General features: G+C 34.2%; 1 pseudogene across 1 annotated transcript; it reads right to left on the bottom strand.

Moving 5' to 3' along the window:
* Positions 1-5264: 5264 nt before the first annotated feature.
* Positions 5265-7973, bottom strand: LOC309836171 (DNA endonuclease RBBP8-like; annotated as a pseudogene). The gene has a single exon. The product of its transcript is annotated as a DNA endonuclease RBBP8-like (transcript).
* Between the last annotated feature and the right edge of the window lie 8501 nt (positions 7974-16474).

The raw sequence follows: 16474 nt of genomic DNA on the forward strand, positions 1-16474 counted from the left end.
GACTGCCAACTTCTTGCTGTGTCCTACATGGTAGATGGGATGAGGAATCGCTCTAGGGTCTCTTTTATTAGGGTATGAATCCCATTCATGACTTAATCACCTCTGATTAAGGTGATTTCCTAATACCATCAATTTCAGCATTAAGTTTTCAACATATGAATTTTGGGGAAACACTTTCAGCCAATAGCAATGTTTTTCTTCAATTATTGAATATGAGAATCATAATTTATTAATATTTATATTTTTAGATCATACACAAATAATTCAATGAACTTTAAGAAATACTTTAGCATGCTAAATGCATCAAAGTATAGATTTTGAATCCATTTTCTTCTGTCTCTCCATATTACAGCTTTTGTGTACTATATATTGACAGACAGAGAGATGAAAGGATTATTCAGTGAGAAATCACTCCATACTTTGTTAAAATTATAGAGCATTATTTGAGCAAGTTATGAATTGCCAGACTTAACAATGTAAATTAGTATTTCTTAATTTAATAGAAATAAAGTGCAAGAAAACAAATCAACTGGCTGAATATAAAATAGGTCTTTCAATTTAAGCTACCCAGCATGTAGATTAATATTGCTACAAACAGTATCATCCTTGCCAGATTTGATGTGCTTTATTTGTTATTTTAAGTGGCAGAGCAAGGACTGGAGGGGTGGATGTTGAGAAAGGCAATCACATGCAGCCTGTTGACCCTTGGACCTGCAACATTTTCTTCATGGAGATAAGGAGGCCTGGGAGCCTATGCTGATCATATCACCTTATTTGGTAATATCTTCCCCCATTCTGGATTTGATGTGTACTTTGTTCTGCTTAAGAGTGTACATCATATAGCACCTGGCCAATACCACTGCTCTATCTCTTCTTAGAAGAGAACAAATGGGGTCCTACACCTGCAGCATGGGGTGATGCACACCACCATCTCTCCCTGTTTCAGCTGCATGGGGTGGTTGAGGAGGGAGACCACTTGGCCTTGGGGACTGTCAGTCACTATTGAAGCTGATCTTACTCCATCTCTTCTCAATGAGGAAAGCCTTATTCCATCCAGTGTCTGTGTAAAGTTGTGTTGTTGTGTTTTTCTTGGGCATTCTAACACCTGAAAACCAGACGGCAGTTGACATCTTGGGACTGCTGCCCCTGGCGACAGGCATTATTATGCTCTTTGCTGTCCTCCTTGAAGTGGGACTCCTCCCAGGAGGATGTCATTTTCCCAAAAATGTACTAATATTGCTTATTTTAAGTTATCTTTTTAAAAGTATTAAACATGAGAATTTATCTTTTGTTTAACTTTTGTTTTGCTTAAAATTGATAGCCAACATATATGCTAAAACCAATTAAATAGTACACTGATGCAAATAGCTTAGAATACTTCCCAAGAGTAAAGTCAGGTATATAACAGCTTGACACAGTTAATAATACCTTTTTTAAGTGGGTAATGACATTATTCTGATAATCAGCTCATTTATATCCCCCTTGGGGAAGAACTTTTCTTGATCTTACAATGATTTCATATATGTCCTTATTAGGAAATAACTATTTTTTTTCAGATTCCTTAGCTCCCTGTAGCTATGTGTTACCATAATTTCTGGGCAAATTTTAACTTGCAACACTTTATATACAACAACCTGAAAAATCTTTTCTTTTCTAACTCGTCTCTAGAGAAAAATTGAAAACTCTTAAGAAATTCATTTAGGTGCTTAGAAAAAGTGTTTCTTCTCTTTGATTCTTTATTTTCCTACTCTGACTCATGTATTCAAACCCTTATGCCTGTTGCAGCTTCAAGAGAGTGTTCCACCTATTTATTAGAGTGGTGGGAAGCTTTGCTCCTCATTATTCTGTTAATCAAATCTTTCTCTGGAGTCCTTGAATATCAAATCTTCTTTTATATTTTATTCATTTTAGACTTTGTCACCTTTTATTCAAATGCTCTTGGTTCTATTTTTCTCTTTATTACTTTTAACACAAAATAGGCTTTTAGAAACAATTGCATTCACAATAACACCCATATTTAGTTAAAATACGTATAATTAAAATGATTGATTTGGAAGCAAGTAATCTCAAATTGCATCTCACAAAATAAACTGAAACAAAATAAAATAATCAGCATAAGTAAATGTAGTCATCTTTAAGAAATATAACAAATTTTTGGAAAAATGTAAGTTTGTGACAATATGTCAGCAATATTTTAAATATATATTTTTCTAATACTCTTAAACCCTCAAAAAGGCTATCTTTTGTTGATTACTCTCATTTTTAACAGAAAAAAGTTTGAATCATAAAATCTACTTTTCAATTTGCTATATAGGTAAAAATAAAAATAAATAATATATGTGTAATTAGAGATTTGGTGAGAGAATGCCAGCTGCCTAACAAAATGTGTGGTTTTCTTCCTCCTGGACTTGTTTCTCCTCCAAGTTTGTATTTAGTTTTGGTTCTGTGACTGCATCCTAGCCCATGACATTTGAGAAGAGATTCAGTGGGCCAATTCCATCTTGACCTATGAACACCACTCAAATCGCTCTTCTGTTTTCTTTCCTTCTGATGGTTACATATCTCTTCCCTGGGCAGCTTTGGTGCATTCATGACTTCCTAAATCAAATTCTCTCAGTCCTTGAGCAAGAAAGCCAATATTGGTCTATTCCCAGATTTAGAAAAAAAATTCAATTGCATTAAGCCACAGAAATGTAGGTATTAATTTATTATAGCAGATACCACAACCTTAATTAATGCACTGTTTTCAGATAGTGTTAGATAACAGGGAACTGAAAAATAGCATTTCATGTTTCTTTTTCTTGTGAATTCACCTGGATAAGAATTCTAATTTAAGACAATCAATTGAACCAATACAAAATTTGGTAATATTTTGTTACCTTATATCATTAGTATTTTTAAAATGTATTTTATTGAGGCAATGTTGATTTATAACATTATATAAGTTTAATGTGTACATTATATTTTTTTCTCCTGTATACACTACAACTTGCTCATTACCAAAAATTTAGTTTCTATCTGTCACCATACAGTTGATCTCCTTTACCCATTTTGCCCTCCCCTCACCCCTCCCCCTATGGTAACCACTACTCTGTTCTCTGTATCTATGTGTTTGTTTTGGATTGGTTTGGTTTGGTTTGTTAATTAATTTATCTTTATTTTTTTTCTTTATTAGTTTTTTTATATTTCATATATGAGTGAAATCTGATGGAAGAGTTCCTTTCAACATTTCTTGCAAGGCAGATCTAGTGTTGATGAACTCCCTCAGCTTTTGTTTGTCTGGGAAATTATTTATACTTCATATCAGAATGATAACATTTCTAGATAGAGTATTCTTGGTAAACTCTTTTTATCTTTCAATATGTTGAGAATGTCATTCTACATCTGGACTGTAGGGTTTCTGCTGAGAAATCTGCTGATTGCCTAATGACAGTTCCTTTGTAGATTACCATTCTCTTTTCCTTGGCTGCCTTTAAAATTCTTTCTTTGTCGTTTACTTTTGACAATTTTAATGTATATTTCCTTTGGAGAAGGTCTTTTTGTATTGAGGTATTTAGACATTCTCTTAGCTTCATGGACTTTTATATCTAGTTCCTTCCCCAGGTTTGGGACGTTCTCAGCTATTATTTCTTTAGATAACCTCTCTCACACTTTTACTGCTTTTCTCTTTCTGAGATACTCATTACCCTAATATACCCTTCCAAAAAGAGTTGGATAACTCTTGTAAAATTTCTTTATTTTTTTATATCTTACTTCCCTTTCATCTTCTGTTTGTATCATTACCAGATTTTTATCTTTGAGTTTGCTAATTTTCTCTTCCATATAGTCTGCCCTATCTCCAATGCTTTCTTATGCATTGTTCACCTCATTTTTTGAGTTTCTTAGCTCCAGAATTTCTCTTTGGTTCATTTTTAGAGTTTCAATATCTTTAGTAAAGTATTCCATCTGTTCATTAATTTTATTTCTGATCTCATTTAACTGCCTTTCTGAGTTTTCTTATAGCTCATTGGGTTTCTTCAGAACACCTATTTTGAATGTTCTATAAATTAGATTACAGTATTCCATGACTTATTTAAGTTTGGCTTTTGGAGAATTGTCATTTTCTTTCTGTGGTATAGTGTTACTGTGGCTCTTCATGGTGCCTGATGAATTCCCTTGCTGGTGCATTTGAAATTAAATGACAGGTTAGAAGGTGCAGTCTTGTTTTCTGGTAGGTGACACTAAAACACAAATTTTTCTTTCTCTTACCTGAGCTGCCTCTGGTTATATTTGAGAGTTGGTGCTTTCCAGCCTCCACCACCTCTGTAACAGATGAGGATTGCTGCTTTCCTTATAGCGTTTTGTGCCTCCGGGGTAGTTGTTGCCTTGTTTCTGCCAGCATTGCTGTCATCACTGGGATGGTGGGCTCTTCCCTTGCATCCAACATTCCCTGAGTCACAGGCTCTGCAACCATGGAGAAAAGGGGACTGTAGAAGGGGAGCTGGGGTCACACATGTACTTCTGGTTTACTGGTTCTGCATTGAAGATGAGTAAGATGGGGGCTGAGGTTGTGGGCACCACAGTGACTGGAGAGACAGTGTACCAGTCCACACTGCCATGGCTACTCAGTTAACTTTGTCCATGGGCACTACTGCTGTAAGGAGGCTGGGGTCCTGTGTGCCACCTTCCCTGTTGCTACTGGCTTCTCTGAAGCTGTGGACTCAGCTACTGCAGTCAGAGGGCCAGGGTTGCAGGCACCAATTCTTCTATTTCCCAGGCTCTGCCTCTACCATGTGTTCCAGTCCACCCACTTTTATATGTACAGATGTGTGGAATTCTCCAGCTTCCTGCTGTATTGAGAAGAAACACCTTTGTTGAGTTGTGGATATTTTACTAGTTGTAGTTTGTAGGGGATAGAGAAAGGTATTTTTTCACTTTGCCATATTGCTGACATCCTGTCTTCTTTTAAATTGATTTTTTTTTCATATTTTCAAAATGGTAATTAGGTATTACCAAATAAAGTAATAAACAGCTCTTAACTCAGAGTGCAAATGAAAGCACCTTATTATTTTAAAGGTGCAAAAGCAAGAAAATACAACATAAACTTATCCACATTTTTAAGTAGTCATCTGTGTGATAGGTAAATGCCATTTAAAAACATTTTCAATAGAAAAATGATTTGTAAATCAGTTTACAGAAGATCGAAAAAATCAATTTTTAATACTAACCTTAACTATAAATAACTAAAAAGAAAATTGTCCTCTCTTCTCTTTTTGCTTCAACATTTATGTCTTTTGCTCTTTGCCTTTGGGAGAAAATATTGCGCTGTAAGGCTGCCATCTTTTGGGGTGAGGACAAAATTCAAGATCTTCTTTAATGTAACCTCTTTCCACGCAAGTCTGAGCGGAAGGAAAACCAACTTCCCAGAAATTCTCCTGTGTGTTGGGTGGAATGTAGCAAAATCGGGGTCCAGCAGGAAGCCAACTTCTTTCCTCTTTCTTCTGCTGGAGAATCTGCATAATAAAATTTCACACTCTTTACATGTGTGTCCAAGCAATTTTCTTCTCTCTTCTTTTTTCCGATCCACCTCAATATGAGGAAAATTTTGTAAGCTAGTTTCTCTTTCATCATCTTTAAAATATGGCTCAACAAATGCTTTCTGTTTGACTTTATCTTGTTTATCACTACAAGTGTTTGATTTTTTTGTAGTAGCTGACAACACTTTCTCTTCATCTGCTACTTGGGGGAAGCTATCCACCAAACAGGATTCATATTTTTCATGTGTAGTCCGATCAAACATATCTTGCAAGCTATCATCCATTTTTCTTTCTCCATTTGGACTTTTTTCTCCCTTCTGCTCTGCTTCTTCAGTTTTAAAAACATAGTTTCACTAACGAGTGTACAGTCCATGTCCACTGTCTCTCCTCCAGCTAATCCTGACTGACTTCCATTCTTTATATCTGCTACAGTAATATCCATTTTATACTGAGAAAGGTCTGCTCTTGGATCTATACTCCACTGGATATTTTCAAAGAATACATCTTGGTTGTTTGTGGAGACTTTATTTTAGCAATTCTACATGGATTTAACAGAAGAACTGGTTCAAATTCACATGCTTCAAGGATTGACCTGGTTTTTATTTTTATAGGCTCATGAGAACCAGCAGCCTTCATGTCATCAAAAAGATTCTCTGTCTCTAAACTTTCACGTGGATGCAGAAGGATTCTAAAGATAGGATTTTCTTCCTTTATTTGTAACAGTGTTTTATTATCTGGAGATTTACTCAAGGACTGGAAAAGAGACTCCTGTAAACAGGGCTCTTTTGGTTTAACCCACAGCTCCTACTCAAGGCCTTACAGCTTGAGAAAGAGCCCTTTGGAACAGGCTTCAAAACTTCATAGAGAGTCACTTGCCTAAATCTGAGTTTAGAGTTCTCACTTCCTTGGCTTTTCTCTTGACACTGAATAGCTGAAAATCGATCAGACAGATCCAGAGGTTTATCCATCACATAGTCTCCATTCATGGAAGAACAATTATCCATTGCAAAAAGAAAAGCATTTTCTTTATCAAAGGAGGTTTGGGGGCAGCTTATTTCATCTTCACTTTCTTCCCCAATTTTCTTCCTTTTAGCTCTGCCTCCCAATGATTTCAGGGGTACTACATGCTTATCTTTATCAGTAGCAGTATCTTTAGTGTGATCAATACTATCCTGTTCACTTAGGGGTTCACTTGTATTTCTATTTATAAGCATCTGCTTATTAGAAGATGACTGGTTAGTGATCTTGTTTACTTCAGCTCCAAGATTATGATGTGTGAAAAGAGCACCATCTTCAGATTTTGATCTAGGTTTCTCTAATTTATAATTAGAAGTGTTGCTGAAAGGCACTGTTTTCAGATTTTTGTTTTGTTTTCTTTTGTTTTTGGTTTTTTTCTCCAGTCTCTAAAAGAGAAGGGGAAAAAAAAAACTTATATTCAAACCTAAACTACTGTTTACATTAGAGGTAGCTCCAAGTACAGGAGATGATACCTGAGTGGTCAATTCTTCTTGAGGAGGAGTCTTTGAATTAGAATCTGAAAATGTTAAACTATCTTCACCATTTCTTCTAGATTCCTCAAAATGTCTTTTTTTTTTTTTTTTTTTTTTTGGTGATCTCATTCCAGGCAGTGGTAGAGCTCATCACCAAGAGGGTTCCTAGGGCCTCAAGATTCAGATTCATCTTGAACACTAAGTCCAAGTATTTCAGAAATAACTGTAGCTAAATTATCAGGAGAATAACTGATTTTTCCATATGATTTAGCCATTGGAGCTCGACTCTGATCACAAGTGTTGGTCACTAGAATTTCACTTTCATTAGGTTTATGTTGTGGATGAGTTGAAGATTTTGGTACTTTTTTCAATTCATGTGCACACACAGAATGCTCCAGTTTAGTATGTGTTTGTTCTACGTGTTGGACACCGAGGTTTTCCTTTCTTCATAGCCAGTTAGCACCAGAAAATGAAAACGTTGTTATTGGTGAATCTGGAATAATACCTTCCTCAGATTTAAGATCAGTTGCTTGATGTGGTTGATCATTCTCAATTTTCTGCTGCAGCTATTCAGAAAACATTTTATTTTCTTCCTGTAGGTATTCTTTTCATTCATAAGCTCTGTGATAACTTTAAGATTCTGCTGTCGAATATTTTCAAACTCTTGTTGTTTCTTCTGCTTATGTTCTTCAGTTATTGCACAGCAATCACATAATCCTGCTCTTAATTGATATTCTAAAACTTTAATGGTTTCATGAAGAACTTTCTGTTGCTCTCTCAGCTGTTGATTTTTGGTGAAGAATTCGTCTAGTCTTTGTGCATCTAAAATTAATTCCTTTTTCAGTTTGGTTACTTTTACTTGTAAACCTTGTACTTCTTTATCATGATACTCCTTTAGTTTTGTCCAAAGATCCTTAAAGTCATTAGATACATCTGGGTTTCCACAACTGCTTCCTGAGACAGTCATTTTGCTTAATATGCTCCACACTTCTACTGCTTAATGTTTTCTGCCCTTTTCTGTTACATTATATACGTCTGAAGTTGTCTTTGGCCAGTTTAAATGCAGCTTGGAAGATTGCCTCAAGATTCTTAAAAGCCCCAGCACAGAAGCAGGCACACTCTGAGGCTGAGCAGAGAAGGCCGTTTGCTTTTCTCCTTGTTTGCCATTTGCTTTCCTCCTAGTTCCATCACTAATTGGCCAAACTGCCAGTGGTCAAGTCTCCCCCTCAGAACAGCCCAGCCCGGGCTTTTCAGGGCTAGGGGAGGGCCCTAAACTGATTGCTGATAAACATTAACTTAAAAAGAACACCACAGTCAATCCGAGATTTTATTCTCATACAATAAATATGCCTTAGAGGATATTGGCAATACTAAAGCCTGTTTTGCTTTTGGTTCTATCTCCTCATTTTAATGACTTATATCATTAATGAAAAGCTTTTTCCTCCAAAATAATATATATATATATATAATACAATATATAATATATTTTTTTATATATATATATTACATATAAAATAATTTGCACTTTCCCTTCCCTTTCAGCATAACAGACTCATCTTCAGTATATGGCAGGTAAGATTGGAAGAGTGGAAGAAACATAATGAGGAAAAGCAGAGTAAATAAGCTTGTGAGTACAAATTTGCAGCCAATTTTTAATGAAGATTCTGTGTCTTTCTGTGGTGATTTATGACCATAAAACCCATAAATCCAGAAAGGTGTATTTTACTACCATTTTAACCTTGTAGCCCTTCCTATGTCCAGATAAATACCAAAAGTATATAAAATATACAAAAGTATATATAATATACAAAAATATATGACATATTCCCCCCCCCAAAATAAGAGACAGTAGCTTACTGCAGCGTGTCTCCTTTTCATTGATATTCAGTCTACATAGGCAAACGTTTGCTTAATCCCGGAGCATCTGAGTCTGCAGACTCTTCATGCTTGGGTGTAAAGGGATCCTGGAAAGCTTCTTCCCTAAAATGGAACATATAAGTTCCTAAAACTTTTAAACAAAAAATATAACAATAAAAGCAAAAACATAATTTAAAAAACATATTCTGAGAAATATATTAATGTATTCATGTTAATAAAAATTTGTATTTTTAGAGACTTATATGAGTTTATTATACCAGAATTCATGTACTGGATTTCTAGCTTCTTAATTTATGACCTTGACTTCATTACTTCGTTACGTCATTCATCTGAACTAGATTTCTTTATTATATAAAAAAGGAATATAAGCTACCTTATAGGTTTACAGTGAGTGTTGAATGAGACAGAACAATTCCTAGCACATAGAAACTGTTCAATATGTATAGTTTTTTATTGACATTGTAATTACTAATAATAATACTGGTAGCAGCTGTAGCAGAGTGGAAATAACAATTGTTATTTTGGTTACTTTTCAATTTTTGCTTGGTCATAGGGGTATCTGTCCAAAATTATTCTTAGATAATTGCAAAATTCTCATATCATTTAGAATCAGCTGCCCACACTGTTTTAAAAAATCGAAGCAAAAAATAGTATTAACATTCATGAAAATAGATTTCAGTGAATTGATTCCTATTTGTTAGCTCAAAAAAGCATATTAGTATATAGTGACATTTTATGCTTGCCACAAATGGCATCCAGAAAACAGCTGTAATATTTGGATCTCCAAATGTGCCACATTGTAACTTCAAGGACTAAGCTAACTCTGAAAATTTTAAACAGACTCAGTTAGAGAAAAGCAATTATCTTGTTTTCAATTCAAGTTAATTTTGCTATGTATTTCTTTTTGATGGCAAAAAACATTGCAGTTCATAAGCAATATTTAAAACTTTGTTTAAAATCTCTTGACTTAACATTCAAGATGCTGACAGTGGAGACAAAATATGTGTCACATAGAAATATTTTTGTGATTTTTTTCCACAAAAGATTAAATCAGTTAAGTCCTATAAATTATAACAGTATGTTTTCAATAGTTTAATGCATATTGAAATCTATTATCAAAAAATGCATGATCTGTGCATTTTAAGCAAACAAGTTATATGCCACATATGAATAGCAAATGAGAAAATACTCTGAGGACTAAAGTTTACTAAGAGTAACTTTTGTGTGGAATGTTTTGAGATATAAATAAGGAAATATAGTTTCCTATATATGATCGTAAAACTGAAAATATTTCTGCTATCATCATTTCCAGCTTCATTAATTTACTTTATGAGCTTTATTTGATGTTCTGCTCTATTCTGAGCCTAAGAACTTATAGTGTGGAATAATAATACATATTTTCTCCCTCACATACTGTTCTTGAGGTATTACTAATTCCCACAATTGTATTACATGAAAAAAGTGAGAGGCAAAGACATGCCCTGTACTCATTGTTGTAAAAGCAAGTAAAAATGGTTATTCTAGCTCCATATAATTAATGAAAAAAAAATAGATGCAAAGTTCTAAGAGAGCATAAAGCAATTCTTATTCAGACAGAGGTTGCATATTTAATTTTATTTTTTCATTTACAACATTCAAATATTTTAGTTTCATTGTAATAATTGTTTCCTATCTGTCAATGGACAATGATTTTTAATGGGATCATTATGCCATTACAATAAATACAGTAAACTGGAATGTTGAAATTATATTTTTAATGCTGGTTTTAAAAATTTATCTGACTCAGTTAAGAGGAAGCTATGCTCGTATATACATATTAATAAGATAGAAAGGACAGATTCATTTATTAAATAAATCATATTTTTAAGGGAAGAGCTACTCATGAATGGAATGATTTAATCCACATGATTAGTAACTTTCTTTGATATTTTTAGAGAAATAGTATTCACTCACATTTCATTTTTTTCCAAGTATTTATTGAATACTTCCTTGAGTTTGGCATTATTAGCAGTGCTTTTGGTGTAGCAATTAATAAAACAAACCTTGTTGATTCTCTCTATACCTGCTTGCATCCAATTCTCAATGAGATCCAAGACTCAACTCAGTTTAAGAACTGCTATCATAATAAAATATTTCTAACCAGTATTTTCCAAAATGAAATGAGAGGCAAAAAAAAAAAAAAAAAAAAAAGATCAAATATTTGGGCAAAGTTCAATTATCCTACTATTTTTATATTGTTATAAAAATAGTTATATGTTATAGTTATATGTTATAAAAATAGCTTATATTGTTTATAGCTAAATTTGTTAATTTGGTGAAATAGCTAAATTAATATTTTATGATTTAATTTGCTACTGAATGGCTTTGACAGAAACATGATAAGTTTATCATTTACTATGTAATTTTCATTATGCTATTTTTTTTTCTATCAAGAGTTACTGTTTGCTTCGACAGAGAACTGGGAAAGGCAAAAAGGTGATAGCATTTGGAGAAATTAAGCGTGCCATCTGTTTGGATGAGGATGCAAATAATTACAAACATTGGGGGCTTCAACACTCCAGGCAAAACTGAATTCACATTTGTTTTCTTTTCAGAAAATAAGTTTCTATTTTTGCTTGTATTCCTTTGTAATTAGTTAACTTAGTAACAATTTTTAAAGGAAATGAAGTTATTCTGTATTAACAAAGGTAGATTTCTACAGTATATATACAAATCTGTTAAATATACCATTTTCCCTAAGATATCTGACAATTTCTGCACCTCTATCTGAAAAAAAAAAAAAAGTGCCAAAATGATAAACTGCCAAGTTGAGAGACTTAATTAAGGAAAATTTATACCAATTTAATTGCTTCTGATCTCATATTTTTATATTAATTAATTACCTCTGCTTTAGGCAAAATAAAGAGAACTGAAGTGAGTGGAAGAAGAATTAATCAAATTCCAGTAAAGTTACTTGCTTGTTACTCTTATAAAATATATTTGTGAGAAGAAAATGAATCCTTGGGCTAGACTCAATTTTGAAAATAAGTTGCAAATTCTCATACGATTATTTTTTTTTCCACTTGAGAAAAGGTTTTTAATTCTCATTTCTTCATATCCTGACTCCATTTCATCTCTTATTCCCAGATGTCATTATGCATTTAGTTTTTCTTTTTTTTTTTTTTACATCTTTATTGGAGTATAATTGCTTTACAATGTTGTGCCAGTTTCTGATTTATAACACAGTAAATCAGTTATACATATACGTGTTTCCATATCTCTTCCCTCTTGCATCTCCCTCTCTCCCACCTTCTCTATCACACACTTCTAGGTGGTCACAAAGCACAGAGTTGATCTCCCTGTGCTATGGGGCTGCTTCCCACTAGCTATCTATTTTACGTTTGGTAGTGTATATACATCTGTGCCACTCTCTCACTTTCTCACAGCTTACCCTTCACCCTCCCCATATCCTCAAGTCCATTCTCTAGGACGTCTGTCTCTTTATTCCTGTTTTACCCCTAGGTTCTTCATGACATATTTTTTTTCTTTCCTTAGATTCCATATATATGTGTTAGCATACGGTATTTGTCTTTCTCTTTCTGACTTACTTCACTCTGTATGACAGACTCTAGGTCCATCCACCTCACTACAAATAACTCAATTTCGTTTCTTTTTATGGCTGAGTAATGTTCCATTGTATATATGTGCCACATCTTCTTAATCCATTCATCCAATGATGGACACTTAGGTTGTTTCCATCTCTTGGCTATTGTAAATAGAGCTGCAATGAACATTTTGGTACATGACTCTTTTTGAATTATGGTTTTCTCAGGGTATATGCCTAGTAGTGGGATTACTGGGTCATATGGTAGTTCTATTTGTAGTTTTTTAAGGAACCTCCACACTGTTCCCCATAGTGGCTGTGTATCAATTTACATTCCCACCAGCTGTGCAAGAATGTTCCCTTTTCTCCACACCCTCTCCAGCATTTATTGTTTCTAGATATTTTGATGATGGCCATTCTGACTGGAGTGAGATGATATCTCATAGTAATTTTGATTTGCATTTCTCTGATGCTTAATGATGTTGAGCATTCTTTCATGTGTTTGCTTGCAATCTGTATATCTTCTTTGGAGAAATGTCTATGTAGGTCTTCTGCCCATTTTTGGATTGGGTTCTTTGTTTTTTTCTTATTGAGCTGCATGAGATGCTTGAAATTTAGGAGACTAATCCTTTGTCAGTTGCTCCATTTGCAAATATTTTCTCCCATTCTGAGGGTTGTCTTTTGGTCTTGTTTATGGTTTCCTTTGCTGTGCAAAAGCTTTGACGTTTCATTGGGTCCCATTTGTTTATTTTTGTTTTTATTTCCATTTCTCTAGGAGGTGGGTCACAAAGGATCTTGCTGTGATTTATGTCATAGAGTGTTCTGCCTATGTTTTCCTCTAAGAGTTTGATAGTTTCTGGCCTTACATTTAGGTTTTAATCCATTTTGAACTTATTTTTGTATATGGTGTTAGGGAGTGTTCTAGTCCCATAATTTTACATGTATCTGTCCAGTTTTCCCAGCACCACTTATTGAAGAGCTGTCCTTTCTCTACTGTACATTCCTGCCTCCTTTATCAAAGATAAGTTTACCATATGTGCGTGGGTTTATCTCGGGGCTTTCTACCCTGTTCCATTGATCTATATTTCTGTTTTTGTGCAAGTACCATACTGTCTTGATTACTGTAGCTTTGTAGTATAGTCTGAAGTCAGGGAGCCTGATTCTTCCAGCTCCATTTTCCGTTCTCAAGCTTGCTTTGGCTATTCAGTGTCTTTTATGTTTCCATACAAATTGTGAAAATTTTTGTTCTAGTTCTGTGGAAAATGCCAGTGGTAGTTTCATAGGGATTGCATTGAATCTGTAGATTACTTTGGGTAGTAGAGTCATTTTCACAATGTTGATTCTTCCAATCCAAGAACACAGTATATCTCTCCACCTATTTGTATCATCTTTAATTTATTTCATCAGTGTCTTATAAATTTCTGCATACAGGTCTTTTGTCTCCTTAGGTAGGTTTATTCCTAGATACTTTATTCTTTTTGTTGCAATGGTAAATGGGAGTGTTTTCTTGATTTCACTTTCAGATTTTTCATCATTAATGTATAGGAATGCCAGATATTTCTGTGCATTAATTTTGTATCCTGCTACTTTCCCAAATTCTTTGATTAGCTCTAGTAGTTTTCTGGTAGCATCTTTAGGATACTCTATGTATAATATTATGTCATCTGCAAACAGTGACAGCTTTACTTCTTCTTTTCCGATTTGGATTCCTTTTATTTCCTTTCTTCTCTGATTGCTGTGGCTAAAACTTCCAAAACTATGTTGAATAAGAGTGGTAAGAGTGAGCAACCTCGTCCTGTTCCTGATCTTAGTGGAAATGGTTTCAGTTTTTCACCATTGAGGACGACGTTGGTTGTAGGTTTGTCACATATGGCTTTTATTATGTTGAGGAAAGTTCCCTCTATGCCTACTTTCTGCAGGGGTTTTATCATAAATCGGTGTTGAATTTTGCCAAAAGCTTTCTCTGCATCTATTGAGATGATCATAAGGTTTTTATCCTTCAATTTGTTAATATGGTGTATCACGTTGATTGTTTTGCATATATTGAAGAATCCTTGCATTCCTGGAATAAACCCCACTTGATCATGGTGTATGATCCTTTTAATGTGCTATTGGATTCTCTTTGGTAGTCTTTTGTTGAGGATTTTTGCATCTATGTTCATCAGTGATATTGGCCTGTAGTTTTCTTTCTTTGTGACACCTTTGTCTGGTTTTGGTATCAGGGTGATGGTGGCCTTATAGAATGACTTTGGGAGTGTTCATCCCTCTGCTATATTTTGGAAGAATTTGAGAAGGATAGGTGTTAGCTCTTCTGTAAATGTTTGATAGAATTCGCCTGTGAAGCCATCTGGTCCTGAGCTTTCATTTGTTGGAAGATTTTTAATCACAGGTTCAATTTCAGTGCTTGTGATTGGTGTGTTCATATTTTCTATTTCTTCCTGGTTCAGTCTTGACAGGTTGTGCATTTCTAAGAGTTTGTCCATTTCTTCCTGGTTGTCCATTTTATTGGCATAAAGTTGCTTGTAGTAATCTCTCATGATCTTTTGTATTTCTGCAATGTCAGTTGTTACTTCTCCTTTTTCATTTCGAATTCTATTGATTTGAATCTTCTTCCTTTTTTCCTTGATGAGTCTGGCTAATGGTTTATCAATTTTGTTTATCTTCTCAAAGAACCAGCTATTAGTTTTATGGATCTTTGCTATTGTTTTCTTCATTTCTTTTTCATTTATTTCTGATCTGATCTTTATGATTTCTTTCCTTCTGCTAACTTTGGGCTTTTCTCTTCTTCTTTCTCATGCAAGGTTATGTTGTTTATTTGAGATGTTTCCTTTTTCTTAAGGTAGGATTGTTTGGCTATAAACTTCTCTATTAGAACTGCTTTTGCTGCATCCGATAGGTTTTGGGTCATCGTGTCTCCTTTGTCATTTGTTTCTAGGTATGTTTTGATTTTCTCTTTGATTTCTTCAGTGATCACTTCATTATTAAGTAGTGTATTCTTTAGCCTCCATGTGTTTGTATTTTTTACAGATATTTTCCTGTAATTGACATCTAATCTCATGGCGTTGTGGTCAGAAAAGATACTTGTTACAATTTCAATTTTCTTAAATTTACCAAGACTTGATTTGTGACCCTATCTTGGAGAATGGTCCATGAGCACTTGAGAAAAATGTGTATTCTGTTGTTTTTGGATGGAATGTCCTATATATATAAATTAAGTCCATATTGTTTAATGTATCATATAAAGCTTGTCTTTCCTTATTTATTTTCATTTTGGATGCTCTGTCCATTGGTCAAAGTGGGGTGTTAAAGTCTGCTACTATGAATGTGTTACTGTTGATTTCCCCTTTTATGGCTGTTAGTATTTGCCTTATGTATTGAAGTGCTCCTATGTTGGGTGCATAAATATTTACAATTTTTATATCTTCTTCTTGGATGAATCCCTTAATCATTATGTAGTGTCCTTCTTTGTGTCTTCTAATAGTCTTTATTTTAACGTCTATTTTGTCTGATATGAGAATTACTACTACAACTTTCTTTTGGTTTCCATTTGCATAGAATATATTTTTCCATCCCCTCACTTTCAGTCTGTATGTGTCTCTAAGTCTGAAGTGGGTCTCTTGTAGACAGCATTTATATGTGTCTTGTTTTTGTTTCCTTTCAGCCAGTCTGTGTCTTTCAGTGGGAGCATTTAGTCCATTTACATTTAAGGTAATTATCAATATGCATGTTCCTATTCCCATTTTCCTAATTGTTTTGGGTTTGTTATTGTAGGTTTTTTCCTTCTCTTTTGTTTCTTGCCTAAAGAAGATCCTTTAGCATTTGTTGTAAAGCTGGTTTGGTGGTGCCGAACTCTCTCAGCTTTTGCTTGTCGGTAAAGGTTTTAATTTCTCCACCAAATCTGAGAGAGATCCTTCCTCAGCAGCATATTCTTGGCTGTAGGTGTTTCTCCTTCATAACTTTAAATATATCCTGCCAGTGCCTACTAGCTTGCAAAGTTTCTGCTGAAA

Source organism: Grampus griseus (assembly GCF_964374135.1).
Source record: "Grampus griseus genome assembly, chromosome: 18".
In the NCBI taxonomy this organism is placed as follows: Eukaryota; Metazoa; Chordata; class Mammalia; order Artiodactyla; family Delphinidae; genus Grampus; species Grampus griseus.